This window comes from Rattus norvegicus, chromosome 16 (assembly GCF_036323735.1).
Source record: "Rattus norvegicus strain BN/NHsdMcwi chromosome 16, GRCr8, whole genome shotgun sequence".
NCBI classification, from domain to species: Eukaryota; Metazoa; Chordata; class Mammalia; order Rodentia; family Muridae; genus Rattus; species Rattus norvegicus.
In genome coordinates, this window is record NC_086034.1 from 88,333,104 (window position 1) to 88,352,177 (window position 19,074).

The following is a 19,074-nucleotide window of genomic DNA, read 5'->3' on the forward strand; positions in this document are numbered from 1 at the left end:
AAAAACCTGGATTGGCAGTTTCTTGATACAAGGATGTCTTATTTAGAGTCTCTGTTACTGTGATAAAACACAATAAGTAGAGAAAATTTGGAGATTATGGGCTTATTTTAGCTTAAATTTTCTAGTACATCATTATTCAGAGAAGTCACATAAGGGACTCAAGGCAGCAACATGGAGCCAGGAACTGAAGCAGAGGATACGGGGAGTGCCTCTTACTTGCTTGTAACCCATGGCTTTCTTATATCATCTGGGACCACTTACCTCAGGTCAGAACTACCCACAGTGGGCTGGGCCCTCTACATCAATTACTAATTAAGGGAATGAACCACAGGCTTGCCCACAGGGTATTCTTACAGAGACATTTTCTCAACTGTTTCCATCTTCTGATAACTCTAACTGGAGTCAAGTTGACAAACAAACAAACAAAAAAGAATAGGGCAAAATATGAAAATTATGATTTTGAAAATATACATTTTTCTTCTAAATGAAACCGAGCCTTAAGTACCAGGGTTGGGGAGACGGCTCAGTAAGTAATGACATTTGTTGCCAAGCCTGACAAAATGAGTTGCAACCCATATGGTGAAAAGAAAAACAAATTTCTCAAGTTGTCATCTTACCTCCGTGCATGTGCCTTGATCCCCCTCTCCAAATAAATAAGTGTCTATATAATATATATATGTATAATGTGTTTGTATATATATGTATATATATAATATGGATAGATAAATATTATATTTATATATACTATTTTATTGAGATGAAAACCTTCTGCCACCTCTTTATAATAAATTGTCACTGAGAAAAATTATCCCTCAGTGAGCATTGCTAGATAATGTAAGCAAAAGAAGCAAGTGAACAATACAGAGTTGTCAGAGGAGGAGTGAATTCCACACACACATAGAGAATATTGCTTCAACAACTTGGAAACAAAACCGAAGAGATAAATGCAATTAGTCAATAAATAAACATTCTGAGATGCCATTTTAGTGGATATGTGGTCTGAGAAAGTAGGGTCCTTAACCAATGTCATTTCTTGTTTCCACTCTTAACAAATTAACCCAGTAGGTCAGACTACCAGGTGGTTTTCTATGTCAGGAAAAAACTAGAGTACCATCACACTCTAGTGTCCCAGTGAAAAATGGAAATTATTAAGATGCTTGTTACCTACTACTATGGGACCAGTTCAGACCACATTTAATACTCCCTGTTGGATTAGTTAATATTTCAATGTATTTTAATATGTCAATTGCTAACTCTATATGATCAGGTAGGGCTATTACTATACACAAAAGCACAAAGGTTGACTGAAGTCAGACATTAGTTGGAAGTAGTCCACACACGTGAGTTTTAAAGGGAAAGAAATATGCAGAGAGAGAGAGAGAGAGAGAGAGAGAGAGAGAGAGAGAGAGAGAGAGAGATTGAATCATTTTCTTCATTGACAAATGACAAAGGTAGTGACTGCTGGAATGCAGCAAACATTTTTACCATGGACATAATTTGAAATATTTTGCCTTATTAACTTGTTTAATCATTCCAGCAGTTGTATGTAGTCACTTTTATCATTTTATACATTTTTGAGGGTGAAGCAAAGATAAAAATAGCAGTAATAAAGAGACAAAAATGGAGATAAAATATACATAAATGATATGGAGACGGTAAGTTCAGGTGGGCAGATGGAGTCAGAGAAAGGAGTAAGAGGAATGGGTCATGTTGTCCAGTTGGGCTTTGTTCTTCCAATGGCATCTTAAGGAAAAACTAATCAGGTGCCTTGTTGAGGACCATTGTAGGCTAAAAAACCTGTCTAAATATCTCCAATGTGCCTGAAGTAAATTAGGAGCTTATGTTGTCTGGAAAACAACAAGACATCTTAGTAAAAGAAGGACAGACCACGAGAGGAAGTAAGGAGCATTAGGAAAGAAGGCCCAAGTGCATCCAAGAGCTAACAGTTCTGCTCTGAGGAAGCTGCTGGGTTACTGAAAGCATTTGAGTAAAAGAGACACAGCCCAACTCACACACTGTTAATTTCTTTTGTTTCACACTGTGATGGGGGTTATATGACAGGACTTCTTCCAAAATTCATAGAATGAACTATATCAGACCCCAGCATGGACTTAGAGTAACAATGATTGTGATTGTGGAAAATGTACTCAGGTGTGGTGTGTTGGCACAGGGAAGCTGTGCTTGTGGGGAAAGTGAGCATGTGGGAACCCCATCCTCTCTACACAATTTTGCACGGAACATAAAACCGACCTAAAAATGAAGATTTGAAAAAGCAAAGCAAAACTACAGTAAAACCCAAGTTAATCATCACTTTGGAGATAGTGAAGTGTAATGAGAAGGACAAAAATCAGAAAGGCAAAGACCTCACTGCCCAGGTGAGAAAAGGTGGAACCTTCCATGGGATAGTAGACATAATTTTCCATGAATATGAGATTCAGGGTTTACTTTGAAGATGAAAATGAAGTTTCTGCCTTGACTTTCCAGAATGATGAACTACAAGCTCTAAGGTGAAAAAAGCCCTTTCCTCTCCAAATTGAACTTGGTCATGATGCCTTATCCCAGTTAAGAAAACCTAACTAAAATACTATATTATTTGTCATGTCTTATAATGTAATTACCTTTATTTGATCAACTTGGGTTTTACTAGAGGATAGAAATACATTGAAAAGACACACAAGGACCAAGGTCCAAGGAAACTATGGGCTTGCTAGAAAAGATTTCCAGTATTGAGAAGGGAATTAGCCAGGCCAGCTGAAGAGAAAAGAAGGGATTTGAACTTCGACCCAATAACATCCCTCCAGAAGCTGCTGCCTTTTCACTAAATTATCATGTAAATCTTAATTTAAGAGAAATTGGTGTCTTGATGGCAATGAGTAGCAGTTTTAAATGCCAGAATCAGTATTCAATAATCAATTCTATCTTGAAAAAGAACTGTTGAGAAAAAGATATGGGGAGTTCTTTGTTTCCAGTGCAGTATGCTACCATTGCTGTTCTTCTAAGCCAGCTCTAGTTTCTGAGCATAGGAAATTTAGTCAGAAAAAAAGTACCATTCATCAGCCCTCACTGGTAAAAACTCAAAGAAAGATTCTACACTTCTTCGAACCTCTTTTAGTGACAGCATTCAGTGCTGCTGCTCAGTACTGCAGTGGTGTCTGACAGTCAAATGAAGAATTAGGTGTAAGACTTGCCATAACATAGTTTATATCACACTCTTAAAATAATAACCACCAGCTATGTGGTCATTTGAATTTAAATAATCAAAGTGAAATATAAATTCAGTTTTCTAGCGTCACTAATCACATTCCCAAGCCCAAGAGCCACATGTGGTTGGTGTCCGTTGTTTGAAATGTAGAGGAGATGCATCTTCACAGAGACATATTCAGACAAGCTCAGAGGTTTTCTGTCTCTTTTTTTCAGAATTAGGGGGGGATACCCCAAGCTTCTTAGTAGACCAACCTTTGTGTCACTCTCACCAGGCAAGTCCGATGCTAATCCAGGAGCAATATCCTGTAGGTACAATGAGAGCATTGTTGTGCTAAGTGGTCTCCTGCAGGTGTAAGGGGGGTGTATGAATCCTGCAACTACTAGGAAGTGTAGTATGGCTGCATTCTGTAAAAATTTCATTATGAGAACAGACAAGAGACCTGCTTGGGTCCTCATGCTATGGTTTGTCTTAATTCAGCAGCTTGAAATCAACAGTTGGAGTCCTTTGCTTTGTGTTTTAGAATCAATAAAACATTTTCTTCTCATAATTTATGCACATTTCATCAGAGTTAAAAACTACAGCATTTAAATAAAGGAATTACATTTGGTATTCAAAAAGTGCTTTTTAAATGACATAACAAGAACAAACATTATTTGAAACAATAACTTAAATTATTTTTATCCACAATACTCCTAAGTACTTGATATGAATCTTGTAAAATATAAAGTTATTCTTATAGAGAGAAATATTGGTGACATCAAGTGGCAGGGCCTATAATTGGTAATCACATAGGAGAATGTAGAAGTGATGGTTACCGAATTCAAGCTGTTGGCATTTGGTAGAAGTGGGAAAACTGGCTCACATCCGCATCCACAACCATGCAGAAGTGTGTCAACTTCACACTGCCGCCATATTCCAGTGCTAACATACTGACCTTCCCAGGGGATTTATCCCATTCCACCGAAGAGTGGCCTCTCTAGCCCTTTCTTCTTGGTTTGTTTTCATAGGACCATGGTTTTAGGGGAGAAACTGCATAGGTATGAGCAGGCACAGCTTTCATCTAAAGGGTAAAAGCACTCACAGAGCCAAAGAGAAAGAACATGGTACCAGGAGGGGGTGAGGAAAGACCTATTTTTCACATGTGTTTAGTGGCTCTCACAGTCAAAGAAATTATGCACTTTTACAGGTTTTCAAAAATTAAGTTTAGGGAGATATTGAAGTATGTCTGCGTCACACGGAACTGCAAGTCAGGACGTAATAGAACTCTGCTCACCTCTTCCATGGAACAGGATGTGTAGCTCGTATTACTTTCCCAGAATATTTATAGATTTCCTGACAGGGAATAATTGTTCTCCAATGTTATATTTTTAGTTTCCTTGACTGCATCACGGCCCTGGGAAATGTGAGTCTGAAAAAAACACGGTCCTGTAGGTACAACTGTGGACCAACTCTCATCTGCTGGTTCTGGTTTCATTAACAAAAATATATATGTATCCCCCAAAGAAATTGTTTACAAAGAAGTACTTTCAGCTCCTTGCTGACTGATAGCTTTACAAGTTATCATCACAGTTTATTTTATTTTTCAAGGAAGAAGAAAAAGAAAAAAAAAAAACCCTTGAGCGGTCTTCTAAAAACTTGAGGGATTTTATATGTAGGAGAAGTCTCTAAGAAAATAGCCTTGTGGACTGAATCTAATGAATTATCTATGGCTCCTGGTTCAGACTTCCAGGGTTTACTTAAGAAGACGAATATGTTCAGAGTAATGAGAAATAAACGGCATTCTTTCTTTGTCTAGAAGAAAATAGTATTTTCAGTAGATTTTATTTTCTAAGATGGACACATTGCTTTACCTAAGGTAATTGAGAAAATATTAATGGTTAGAAATGATGAACATTTCAGCTATATATTTATGAAATGTATCGATGCTGTCAGTCTTTATTTATTACATCATGTCACCGTGTCTAGACAGAACAATAGTGCACACTCTTTGGTGAGGCATGCATTTCAAAGATCATAGGGTCTGCTCTAATGCCAATCCTTCTGCCTCATTCATGATTTTTTTTTTACAAATGGTTTTATGCTCCTGTAGGAAAAAGAATAGCACCAGTCCTCTTTCTCCTAATTCAGTAAGAACTTTACCTTTAGTATTAAAAACATCCTCTAAATTGACCACTGAGCTATGTCTTCATTTCTTTTTTTCTGCTCTTGCTGTTTTTCACATTCCAACGTGCTGGGCAAGTGTTAACAATTTAAACATTTCCTTTTTAAGAACATCATAGTGGCCATACAACTTGTGTCACTATAAAAACATCTATTTTCAATGCTAATTCATTGCAGACCATGGTTTAACTGTGCAGATATCAGCACCTCTAACCCTAATGCTTTATTGTCCATTAGCTTAAATCCAACTAGATTTCTTTAATGTGAAACCCACAGCTAAGTACCCTATGTATAAGGCAGAACAGAGCCAGTGCTTGGCAATCTGAAAGAACCAACTGACAGCAAATGAGGAACCTATTAAATCTTCAAAGATCTAGTTGTCTACAGCCTGAGCTCTTAGCTCTAGGCAACCATGTATTGGTTCGTGTTTGTGTTCCCTCTGTAGACCCTTCTGAATCGCAGCATAGCATAAACTCAGTTATCACCATTGCTGGAACTGATTCAGCACAGATTGTAGGGCATATCACCATTCAAGAGAAGACTCTGCTTCGAAATCATGTACTTACTCTCTGATTCTTTTAGTGGGTTTATTTTTCTCTTACCTTATTTTTGTTCTTGTCCATAGATAATTGATTTTTTTAACCTGAAAACTATATATTTATTAAAAGCTGCTTTGTGTAAATTTCTTTATCTTCTTTCTGATAGTCTTATTTTCTTTGTGGTCTATTTTTTCTGCCCTGCTACTCTAATGTACAATAAGGAAGCTACATAACTAATCATAAATGTATTACAAGGAGGGGAGGCTGTTCAACATGGATGATGTTCTGTATTATGTCTCCTCCCCTAGGAAAACGACAGTGTATACATACTATTTTAAAATATGTGTATAAAACTATATAATCTGATTATTAGCTCCCCAGAAATGGGCTTTATATTTGGGTAGAAGATATCCTGTTAAGGCAGGCAGACAACTCTAAATTTATCTCCATCACTTAAATAACTTTTACATTTTGGTCAGGATACTTAATTTCTGTCTTTAGTGTCTTTGTCTATATAATGGAAACAGAAATGTCACTTCCTTTATAACACAGTAGTGTGCATTCAGTAAGCACTTAGTCTCTTGAACCCAGAAGCCTTTCAATTCACTCTCATGATTGCCACAATATCCTTTTACCACATTGACATCCAAAAGATAATCTTGCATACTTTGTCTGTGTGATCCCTGGGCTGATGTATTTACCGAATTACCTATTATTCAGATAGAATAGACAGAACATTGTTATAGATGACTAGTGACACTTGTCTGGCCAAATGTTATTCAATAATATTTAAGAATCTTATCGTCATTCATATACGTGTAACCAGGAAACTATAAATCGCCTTGTTCTTTGTAGGGTAGCTTTCTGGGTCAAGCGTGCATGCAGTTATTGTAATCATACACGAGGCTCAGATCTTGTACCTACAATGTGAACTGTAAAATATGAGAATGTGAAAAATGTATATGCTGCTTTAACAGTGTATGAATGTCCCTTGAAGTGATTCTGACAAGGAGAAGAAATGTTATGTTTATCCTATTAAGTACAGAAGCTTATGAAATAGTTCAGTGCAACACATCAACGATGAGGCTGTGTTCCGTGTTGAGAGATAGAGGTGGAGGTTTGCTAGCAGCCAGTCTATACCATGAACAAAGGATTGCACTTGACTCTTCTGACCCTTTCCAACTTGCTGTCTGTCCCCCTACTGTTCATTCAGCCCCATTGACTCAAAATTCTCTGCATATCATAAATTAATGCGTTTTCCAAAGATGACTTACTACCACTTTAATTTCAGGTAACTGCAGTTGTTTCTCTTTTAATGCTCAGAATTCTCAGTAAAAGATAGAGTCAGTGATCAACTTCAAAACTGTAAATGGAGCACAACCCAAACTAAGTCCTCTAGCACTGAATGGCACCCTACTTCTCTGTCAATAATGTCACCATTCTCAGCTTAAATGTGAGCCCAGCATCACATAGTCCTACCTCCTTGTAGATCTAGCTCTTCTTTCTGTGTTCCTTAAATTCTTGGGGTTCTTCCCTTTATGACTTTGACTGTGAGTCAACCTGCCCTCCATATATCAGCATTTACACCATTCCTTGCTGAAAGCTACCTCTTTATTCACCAGTGATAGCTTTCACAGAGACCTGCTGCTTGTAACCTCACATTTCTGTGACAGTGTCTCCTGTGACAATTTCCCCACCTTTCAGCACTTCCCGATGTTCTCTGCATTAGACTGTAAGCTTAGCAGAGACATTGAGATTTCCTTGCAGATGAATCCAGGCTCCAGCTGTGCATAATGTCTGACAAACAATTTTAATGCTTGTTTAATGCATAACTAAATAAATTTATTGAATGCCTACCTAATTTCTTAAAATCCAATTTCTGTATTTCAAATGGCTTACAGAAATTTAAATTTGGTGCTGATTAAAGTCAGAACCACAGTTAAGCTAAGAGCTGGAGGGCAAAATGATGAGTTGGTAGAAATGACTGTCACATTCCTGGAAAACTGTATATAGAGCCCACCTGAGTGACTTAGACATACCCTTGGGCTGATTATTTAACTCCTAGTATTGTTTTACTTTCCTTGCTCATCACAAAGTCACAAGGGTTACATATGTGATAATATTTAAACCACTTAGAAAGATACTTCACAAGAAGAACAGGAATTTAGATACAGCCGCTTGAGATGAAACAAAGGACATCAGCTAGATGCTTGTCTAGACTTTCATTTTAAACCTAAAATAATATGCATTAAAGCAATCCAGACAATGTGAAAAAGTAGACAGAAGGGAGGTGGGAGAGTAGAGAGACACACACAGAAAAAACCCTGTAAGTAGCTCCCTGCCATGGCCTACCTTTATGATGCATAGGATAGCATCAGTGGGTACCACTTAGATGAGATATGACTGGTGAACTAGTTATTTTTCCTATTGCTATGACAAGGTACCTGACAAAGGCAACTCAAGGGAGGAAGGATTTGTTATTCATCACAGTTCAAAGGGGTACAGTCCATCATGTTGGGAATTATATGGAGAAGGAGATTAAGTCAGCTGGTCACAGTGTACTGGTTGTCAAGTGCAAGGAGAGAGTGACAGCCCATGAGATGGTACTAACCAAGTATAAGGTAAGCCTTCTCATCACAATTAGATTTAGGAACTCATCTCAACATATGCCTGAATATTTATCTCTTAGGTGATTCTAGACCTTGTCCAGTAGACAAACAGCATTTACTGTCCACCATGTAGCTCACATGAACTCTTTTACTGAGAACATGGTTGGTTGTATGCTAGTGTTGATAGTCACATCTGCCTACCATGGGCATTTCTCTTACCTCCAATGATTTGAAGTTTGAAGCAGGCAGTCTCCAGGATACATCCACAATGTCCTTGTCAGGGCATTTCCAATCACAGCATCAGTGGGTACCACTTAGATGAGAAAAGCCATTTATTTTCCTTATGAGCTACCATTACTAAAACAGATTATCTTCCTTTTGGTACGAATACAAATGCTCTGTGTACATCTGTTTTTCATGTGTTTACACAGCAACTTTCTATTTTACACATTATGGCTCAAAATACTTTTTTTTCTTGGAAAGGAAACAAGAGATTAACAAAATTTCACGGAGTTAAATGTCCTAATTTTCTAAAGAACATAGATTCATTGAGTTCCTAAGGTGGGAACTTATTTTAAGAAATAAGTTAAATTTAACCATTAATTTCCCTCATTTCATTGACCCATGCTTTAAGAGGGGTTTAATCCACTAGTGTGCTCCTAAAGGGAAGATGTGCTTTTCAAATTAAATTTACTTTTGAGAAATAATCAGGTTGCGTTGCATAAATTTGAAATCTCTATATTTCAGAGAATTGTTTCAAGCTACAAAATTATAATTGGCTTTTTCTGTCAGACTGAAAAAGACCCCGTCTCATCACCAATTAATTTGAGATCTCTAGCCATCAAGAATAAAAGTTCATCTCAAACGAAACTCAAAACGGATGATCAAAATGTGAATGCTTCACTCCTTCTTTAAATGAGGAAAAAGAATACCCTTGGCTGGCAAGGGAGAGGCAAAGATTAAAACAGAGACTGAAGGAACACCCATTCAGAGCCTGCCCCACAGGTGGCCCATACATATACAGCCACCCAATTGGACAAGATGGATGAAGCAAAGAAGTGCAGACCGACAGGAGCCGGATGTAGATCGCTCCTGAGAGACACAGCCAGAATACAGCAAATACAGAGGCGAATGCCAGCAGCAAACCACTGAACTGAGAATAGGTCCCCTATTGAAGGAATCAGAGAAAGAACTGGAAGAGCTTGAAGGGGCTCGAGACCCCAAAAGTACAACAATGTCAAGCAACCAGAGCTTCCAGGGACTAAGCCACTACCTAAATACTATACATGGACTGACCCTGGACTCTGACCCCATAGGTAGCAATGAATATCCTAGTAAGAGCACCAGTGGAAGGGGAAGCCCTGGGTCCTGCTAAGACTGAACCCCCAGTGAACTAGACTATGGGAGGAGGGCGGCAATGGGGGGAGGGTTGGGAGGGGGACACCCATAAGGAAGGGGAGGGGGGAGGGGGATGTTTGCCCGGAAACCGGGAAAGGGAATAACACTCGAAATGTATATAAGAAATACTCAAGTTAATAAAAAAAAAAAAAGAAATACTCAAGTTAATAAAAAAAAAAGAAAATAAATGTAGGGCAAGAATAAAAAAAAAAGAATAAAAGTTCATCTCTTCTATTACCTGCATATTATGAAATTTTGGCCAATGGGATTATTTTTCTCTCCATTCCAAAAGATGCATGAAGTGGAAGAGAAAAGCTTTTAAACAGACTTAATTAACAGCCGGAAATTAAATGATTTATGTACATGGAATATACATGTGGTAGAAATCCTTCCCGTGCTGTATTTTTAATACATTAAAAATGTTTTCTACATTAAGATGTTCTATAAAATGACTCTCAACATCTCTTGGGAAAATAGCTATTACATCCTTAGGGTGATGAAATGATTCTCATCCCTGTGAGAGTTTAAATTTGTTGAGGAGGTTATATGCAGTAGAAAATGGGAGCAGAGTCATTTCCCTTAATTTTCTTTTGTGTTTCTAATTAGGTATCATAAAATGCAAAGAAGACCAGACATAGGAAGTAATAAATGGGAAATGTCATATATCTTCACCGTGTTTCAAATGTATATTGACCCACTTTGCCTTCAGAATAAATGAGCTTGGAAAATCATTGCCTATATACTTATTAGATCCATAAATATAAATGTACCTCTCGGATTGCTGTACTGGGGGTTGATAAAGGAGGCTCCACTTCTCTGAATTACTACTACACACATTTTAAAGCCCAAGCAGATCTGCTGTGATAACATTTTAAAACAGAAACATTTGCTGGAATGACTTGGGAGAGAGAAGAGGCTTGGAGATTCAGCTATTACCATGGTAACCCAGAGTTCAGAAATCCTTACTTGGAGGTAATCATTGGTACTCTTCATGAGAGCACAGCCGACTTAGTCCCACTTTTGTAAGAAAGGTTAAATGGATTCTATTAATAAATTGGAAACTGGAAAGACTCAGATATAGTGTGCCGATAAGGCCTAATGTCCATGTTAGTGGCATAGCAGATCAAGTTCCCTTGCATGGTTCTGCCTGCTTCTAGTAAAGCAAGACTCATCCCAAAGGAAGATTATTAATTGTCTTTAAATCATATTATGTAGATAATTTTTCCTTATAACTTTGACAAATACTGAAGATATATTTACCCAACCATAGTGTCTCTATATCAGGAATGAGGAGATGGAGAGGAACAAAAGCTGATTTATTTGCTCCATTCAAGTAGGAAATAGGAAAACAGAAGCACAACAGCACAAATAAAAAGGTGCTAAGATGCTTTGAAATGTTCCAAGTATTTCTTTTTGAAATTTTGACCAATGATTACCATAAAATTGCCCTGTTTTGACATAGTTTTGCACACATTGCTTTTGGGTAAGAAAATAAAGCCCCAGTAAGTCCTGGTACCTTGTGCGGCTGGGTTCAGATTTCCTCTAACAGTCCATGAATGCAACTCAAAGACCTCAAAGATAATACCTGCTGCTCATATTGAAAAATGCTTTAAAAAAGGATTGCATCTCCACCCTACTCTTGCTGTGTTCAATTTGTGCTGGATCTCATGAAGTATGTATACATAATATGCTATGAATAATCCCTTTACCTGTATTAAGTATGGCTACGGGATTTGAGCACAGCCATTCCCTAGATTTCTAATTTCTGTGTGATAACTGCTGGGTCCTCTATGTGTCCATGTGACCCATTGAATCGGCATATGTGTTGGGTCTGCTTTTAGAGGACAGAACTAGAAATGATGATCAGAAACCCCTCTCCATAGGATCTGTATAAGACCAAGAATAGGAGTGAGAATTAAAATAACGAGTTCTAACTTTGTTGTTCAGGAAGAGTAAATCTTGCCTTTCTCTATTTATCAATATTCGTAAGCAAGCAAAGGATACAGGAATAATGAGATTGCTAAAAACCAAGTAAAACTTATCTACAACTTGATGTAAAATACTATGCTAATAAATAAATAGAAAAGTAGTTCATCACAGTAACAAGTGGACAAAATAGTTTGCCACTAGAGTGAATTATTGGAGCCAGAGAGATAGTTCAGTGGTTAAGTGTGAATATTGCTCTCTCAAAAACCCATGGGTGATTCCTAGCCCTCATGTCAGGGGTTCCATAAAAAAAATCAATTCTAGCTCTCAGGGATCCAATGTCTTTGGATTTGTATGCACCAGCATTTATGTACACACACACACACACACACACACACACACACACACACACACACACTTACAAATATGAAACATTTTAAGAGTAAAGGGTACTATTCATTTATTTAGCTAGGGAAAGACACTTAATTTTTTTCTTAATATCACAAATATAAATATATATTAACTAAAATCTAGCAAGATTATAATTATCCCCTGTCATTTTATCTTGCTAGTTTTCTAAAATCAGTAAAACTTATTTTCTACCCTGGGGTCCCTTTGTTTTTCTTCTCACAAGGCCCCAATGAGAAGAGCAGAGCCCTTTATGACCTTCTGCAGAGTACAATGGATGTCTGGGGATTAAGTTTGTCTTTGTTCTTCGTACTATGAATTTTGAATAACCCTTGGTACACTGTCACTTTTAGTTTTAGAAAGCAATTTTGCAATCATTGCCTCATTAAATGCCATGCTAGTTTTCTACTCTCTGGATAACAAATTGCTGTGTCTTAGTGATTTAAAACATATTCATTTAACCCCTCCATTTCTATGAGTCAGGAATATAGATGAAACTTATTGCCCCCTATTCAGCAGAGCTATGTTCTCCACTATGGAAATATTTGCTTCTGATATGTTGTAGGCACTGTATAACCACCGAAGATTCATGTGCTAACATTGGCATCCAAAGTGATGACCTTTTAAATGGTAGGACCTTAAGAGATGTTGTATGAATCTTTGGTAGTCTTCTCGATAGTTTTCATAGAGCTAATCTGGCACCATTCTTGCTCTCTACCTGGACATGAGATCTTTTTTCTGAGTACCATCTTGCTCTTGTAAGGGTATGGGTCATGACATGCTCACCAGAGACCATAGATATGGTAGCAAGTCAAATGTCTCATTCTTCAGGAAAATAGTAAACACATGTGCACGTGTGTACATGTGTACGCGTGTGTGCGCGCGCGCGCGCGCGCGTGTGTGTGTGTGTGTGTGTGTGTGTGTACACATTCTGTGATCCACAAAAATGTATGTTGGTGGTTTTATTAAAGGACATGACCTCCAGCCAAACTGAATACTTTATTTATTAAGAGAAATCAGTTAAGGGTGAGACTATGAACCAGAGCCAAAGGCATGCATATTTTTCTACAGAAATCATCAGAATGGTTATTCTCTGTAGCCTGTGTACTTGTTCTAGTCTACTGAGGGTACCTTTTTGGCCAGCTCCCTGACCAGAGGAAAGCATGGGAAAGATCAGTGTGATGGATGTCAACTTATGTAGGAACAATTCAAATAAGACAAACCAAAAAACTTAGGATGGTGGAGATAGTGGAGGAATTCTGGAGTAGGTGTCCTAGGAATCACAAGCTACTATTCCCTTGCTCCCCAATGTTAACACTAAACACAGATAAGCAGAGCATAGAAGGCTCATCTGTAGGACAGAGGTTTTTTTAATTCTTACTTGGAAGACAGCAATAGTAAAAAATGAGAGGCCACTTTGTTTCAAATGGATTTTGAGAAATAACAGAACCAACATTAATTTTCCTACGAACACTAGAATCATAAGTAGATTTTCCTTTGCTTATATATGGGGGGAACCGAGCTCATCATTCTGCTCAACATACCTCACATGCAAGCTGCCCTTCCCAGGCCAGAGTGGAACAATTTCTATTCAGGGGAAGCTTATATATAGCTATGGGGCCATAACTTTGTTCTAAACAAAACTGTTTCCTCTGTGATGCACAACACACACAAAGAGGCTATGATGCTAAGGAAAGCAGAGATGGAGTCTCAGAATTTGAGTAGTCCACTGACAGATGAATTTGCCATAAGAATGAGTCATTGTGTAAGTGGAAAATGGTGATGCTGATATGTGAATCTGGAATACAATGGAACAATGGAAGTTAAAACATAAATTTTATCACCATCAATATGACTGTCATCATATATCACCCCCTCCAAGGCACAGGGAACATTGCAGCAAGGGATAGTAATACTTAAGGGCCAGAGAATTGGGTAGAGTGTTAAGATGCGCTACCTTGCCTATATGATAAGAGTGCACCAATCCTGAGCATTCAACAGCTATGACTATGCCCTCCAGACACCTAACCCCTCCACACATGAAGACATGAAAGTAGGAGTAAGAGCATTATGAAAAATAAGAGGATTAATATGAATGGGAGTGGTTAAGATAACCTGTAGGTTGCAACCCATTTAGAGGTCAAATGATCCTTTCATAAAAGTCTTCCAAGACCACCAGAAACAGATATTTACTTTGTAATTCCTAATGGTAGCAAAATTACAGTTATGGAACAACAAAAATAGTTTGTTTTTTTGTGTTTTTTTTGGCGATTTTATTTCCTTTATTGAGAAACTTAAGTCTTGGGTACATCAAAACCAATTTCTGGGAGAGGGGAAAAAAAACAGAACTCATAATAGAAAAAAAAGTTACCATCATCTGGGTCACAACAGAACCCAGAGAATATATTCTTATAATTGAAAAATTCTAGGTGCTTAACAAAAATAGTTTTATGTTTAGAGGTACCTACAAGTTGAGGAGTTATATTAAAGGGTCAGAGCATCCGGAAGATCGGGAATGACTGGGCTAAGAGGAGGCAATGAGTTTTCATTTGACCACATCACATTGTGTTGTATGTGTATGAAGTTGTTAAAATTAAGGAAATATTAATGTCCTTAAAGGTCATGTGAAATAATGGGGTTAACATGAATATGAATCCATATAGAAACAAGATGAGGTCCAAATGCTGAGCCTGTGCTTTCTTAGTTGTATAGAGTACAGAAAAAAGACAAGGAAAAGTGGAGAAGGTCTTGCCTGTAAAGTATTAAAAGCAGAGCATGGAATGTGGGTGTTTGAGGCAATAAGTGTGGGATAATTTGAAGGAAGAAAGAGGGTATAATTTCTCAATAATTCTGTTACTTCCTAACCATTCATCCTCCTTAAAGACACCACTCAATTCCCAGTGGGTTAGCAGCATAAAACAATGAGCTGTGAACATTGATATTAGTTCAAGAAATGCATTTTTAAATTTACATTTTAGTTATTCACTTTCCATCCCACTCACTGCCCCCTCCCAGTCACCTCCTCCCACAATCATTCTTCGATCTCCCCTTCTCTTCTAAGTAGGTGGGGACCCCCTCGGTATCCTCAAACCCTGGCACTTCAAGTTTCTGTGAGTCTAGGTGTGTCTTCTCCCACTGAGTCGAGATAAGGCAGTCCAGCTAGAAGAACATATCCCCCATACATGCAACACCTTTGTTTTTTGAGTGTGTTTATAGTAATAGGTTTTTATCAGAATGGATAGAAGTGAAAGGAAGAGTAAAGACAGCGAAGACATAGGACATGCAACTCCTTTGAGGCACTGTTCTGTTCAGAGTAAAGGGAGGAGTTTCACAGGCAAGTTGGGGAAATGATTATTGGCTTAAGATAAAAGAAGAGCATATTTGTGCTCTGATGTACATGATTTATCTATGAAGAAAAATGTGTGCATGCACTAGGGAGCTAACGATTGTCTCCGTGGCTCAACAAGACAGAATCACTCACTGTGGGTGCTGAACACAGAGATACGTACAACTAGGCTGTTCAAGGGAGGAGGACATACTCCATTAGCTGCAGTGTCTGTGGGAGTCCTGAGAAAGGTATCTGTGTTCTTAGAGAAACAAAAGTTAGGAAGCAAGTGCAGAATGATGGTGGAGGAGGAAATAAGCATTGGAAGTTTGGGGAGGGGGTGAGTTGGGGATAAGAAATGTAAAAGGGCAGGAGAATGAAATCCTAAGAAAATGTACCTTGACAATGCTTACCAGGATGCATCAATGGCCCTAGAAATCTGTGATCCTGAACTTAAATTGAGACCTGCCAGTGTAGATATGCTTTCCCTTAGTCAGAGTAATTTTGTCACTTGGTACACAATTCTATCCTTTACAATGGTAAAGAGAGAAATAGGCTAATATTATCCACTAGGATGTAGTCTTTCTAAGAATCTGCAGAGAAGTTAATACTGAGCATGTATACATATAATAGTTATGTTATGTCAAAGGAATGGAAGAGCGATAGAAGAATGGGATTATGGGTGACTGGTTGCTGTGAATACAAATTCACAAGTAGGCTGAGTTTGGAATTCACAAGTAGGCGGACTAGGAATATTTCGAATATAGAGAAGGATGCTCCATTCTTGATCATGAGTGGATCTGGAAAGTGAGTAAGGGAGGCTTGTCTGGGTGAAGGGACCTGTGCTCACAGAAGGAGGGAAATTCCTAGGAACTGAGAGAATAGGCTCTTGACTGAAAGGATCAAAGGGCTGAAATTATAGTTAGTATGACAGTAAGACAGAAAGTGTGCTGACAGAGGGTAGATGCTCAAAAAAGAGGGGAGAAGAGTCTAGGTTGAACTTCAAAGGTAGGCTTTCAGGAATCAAAAACAGCCGAAGATAAGGATGAGTACCAAGGAAGCCACATACCTCATCTTCATGTTCAGTAGCTTGCCTGTGTATCAGAGCTAGGGAAAGAGACAGAGGCAGGAAGTTACAACCCACACAGCCAGGCTGTAGGAGATGCAGACAGGCAGTGCAGTTCCACTTCCAAGTGCTTATCTCTCTGCAACACTAGTTACATTCCTGAGAATTTAGTTTTGTGTTCTATGGTCATTTTAAGTCATAGCAGGCAAGGAAGTCATCATTTACTCCTGTGGCATATGACCAACTTGAGGTTACTCCTTGATAGTGATGGGTAAGAGCTTAAGTAGTGAGAAATGTGATAAAGCAGTGTTCCATCATACAAACTGTTGAGTGCTGTCTCTTTACCTAATAAGATTCTATTTAGAAAGAATAACCTATCTTGCAGAAGAAAGGTGCCCTAGGCATGTTCCCTAAAAATGGCATTCAGTGTGTTTCCTAGAAGTAAACCTATGATTATATTATTGCTCTATTCATCGACTCAATCAGATCTGCTGCAGATAATTGGCTCTAACACAATTGTGTGAAACATACTATGTGGTACCATACTTCTAACCAGGAATGCTTCTTTCTCAGGAATGCTTAGAATTTCTGGGTATAAAGTGTTTAAACTAAGTCAGGCACAGTGGCACAAACTTTTAATCCCAGATCATGGGAGGCAAAAGTAGGCAGATTTCTGATTTTAAAGCTGGCTTGGTCTATAAATCAAGTACCAGGACAGCCAGAGCTACACAGAGACTCCCTGGTATACTAGATGATCTCTGCATAGCAGCTGACAGTAGTCAAGGCTATGATTCCATTGCCTTCTATTCCATTCTATGTAACAGTGAAGCTTCTTGGAGTCTAAGGATACTTGGGTTTAATTCGATCTATATACACTTTTAATAGTGAATCACACTTAGTCAAAACTCAAATAACTAGTATTAAATGTACATGAAATAGTTTCGATAGAGTATATAGTTTTCTACCCATTTTATGCATGTATATGTGTGCATACATACAAAATAGTCAATAAGGTACAAACAACTTAAAAAAGGGTCATTCGATATTATGGCTTTTAAAAGGTTATATGTCAGTTATGTGATATAACCTGTCTTAAAGTGATCTTCAGTTTCAGTTTCCGAATTCTCAAAAAAATTTAAGCATAAATATGACAATTTTAGTTGTTGGAGCAATAAAGCAAATTAATCATTAAATAAGTAAATAATAAAGGACAGAAATCCCATGCTGTGCAAGCCTTCTATTTCTTCAGCATATACTTACTGCTAGCTCTCTTCATGATTTATTTGAAATTCCTTGAAGAAAAACAACCTACTTATATTGGGAAGTCAAGTACATTATCTGGATTAGACTTGTAAGAAAGGTGAAAATTTACTCAGTATATTTCCACTGACAAGAATGGTAGCAAGGAGACTAAGAAGACATGGTGACGATTCAAAACTAGAGATAATAGTATAGTAGCAGGTTGGCTTGAAGCTCTGATCCCAGCCTGGTATACTTTTCTCTCGGTGCATACTGTGTTGACTGCTGACTTCCACTAGACTTCTAGGGAGAAGTCAATCAGGACATTGTATTAGTCAATACCTTGAATTTATCCCTCGATCCTCCTAACTGTACTATGGCAGCATAACTAAGTGAACATACTTTGAATAAGGACCCAATTGCCACACTCAGCAACCTCTAAGCCCAGAAAAGCACTATGTCATTTTTCAGAGATCACTTGTAGAGCAATTTAGATATACAGTGCATATCTCCTACTGTCCGAGCAGATTTGGGACATTTTATAAGCAACCTTTGATGGTTGATTCAACTGTTGAATAAATGTGCGGTGTCGGCTCAGTAACTGTGAGGAGCAGCTAGTTCCCTTTATGGCTCCAACAACTGCATTAGGTCTGGTGGTGAAAGCAGAGAATTTATGTCACAGCCCTTCCTCTTTTTGGATGACAGTGACTGGACCTTAGTTTTTCACATATTCCCTGACATGACTGATGTAATAACTGAATCTCTTAACAGCAATAATTTCTGTCTGTATCAAGGGTATTGCATTAAGAATTCCGTCATTCCCATCAGTCATCCCACTCTTACCACTATGGCTAACAATGGTGTTTCTGGCTTGTAAACATGAGCTTTAATCCCAGAATCCATGCTCTTCACTGACATGTGCAACTGTGTGAATGATAGTTAGGGTTTCTCTTCTTTTCATTAACTCTAGCAATCAATCCTGGTTGAACGGGAACAGTTCTGGTCATTAAAACAAGACCTACATTATTTCTTGTTGTAAAATGCAGGGCCATGCCATTATTTCAGGAAATATAAGGAACTACATAATTGCATTTACTGATTAATAACACATAGTTATTTTGTAGTTTTATTTATGTGGTTCCATGCCTTTTATTGTTCATCTAAACAAACGAAGATTCAGATACCGATGTCTAGGTAAT

At 38.0% G+C, this 19,074-nt stretch overlaps 1 long non-coding RNA gene across 2 annotated transcripts in view; it reads left to right on the forward strand.

The window, feature by feature from the left end:
* LOC102546842 (uncharacterized) overlaps positions 1-19,074 on the forward strand; it is an 81,329-nt gene that overhangs the window by 33,835 nt on the left and 28,420 nt on the right. The gene's annotated exons all lie outside the window — the stretch shown is intronic.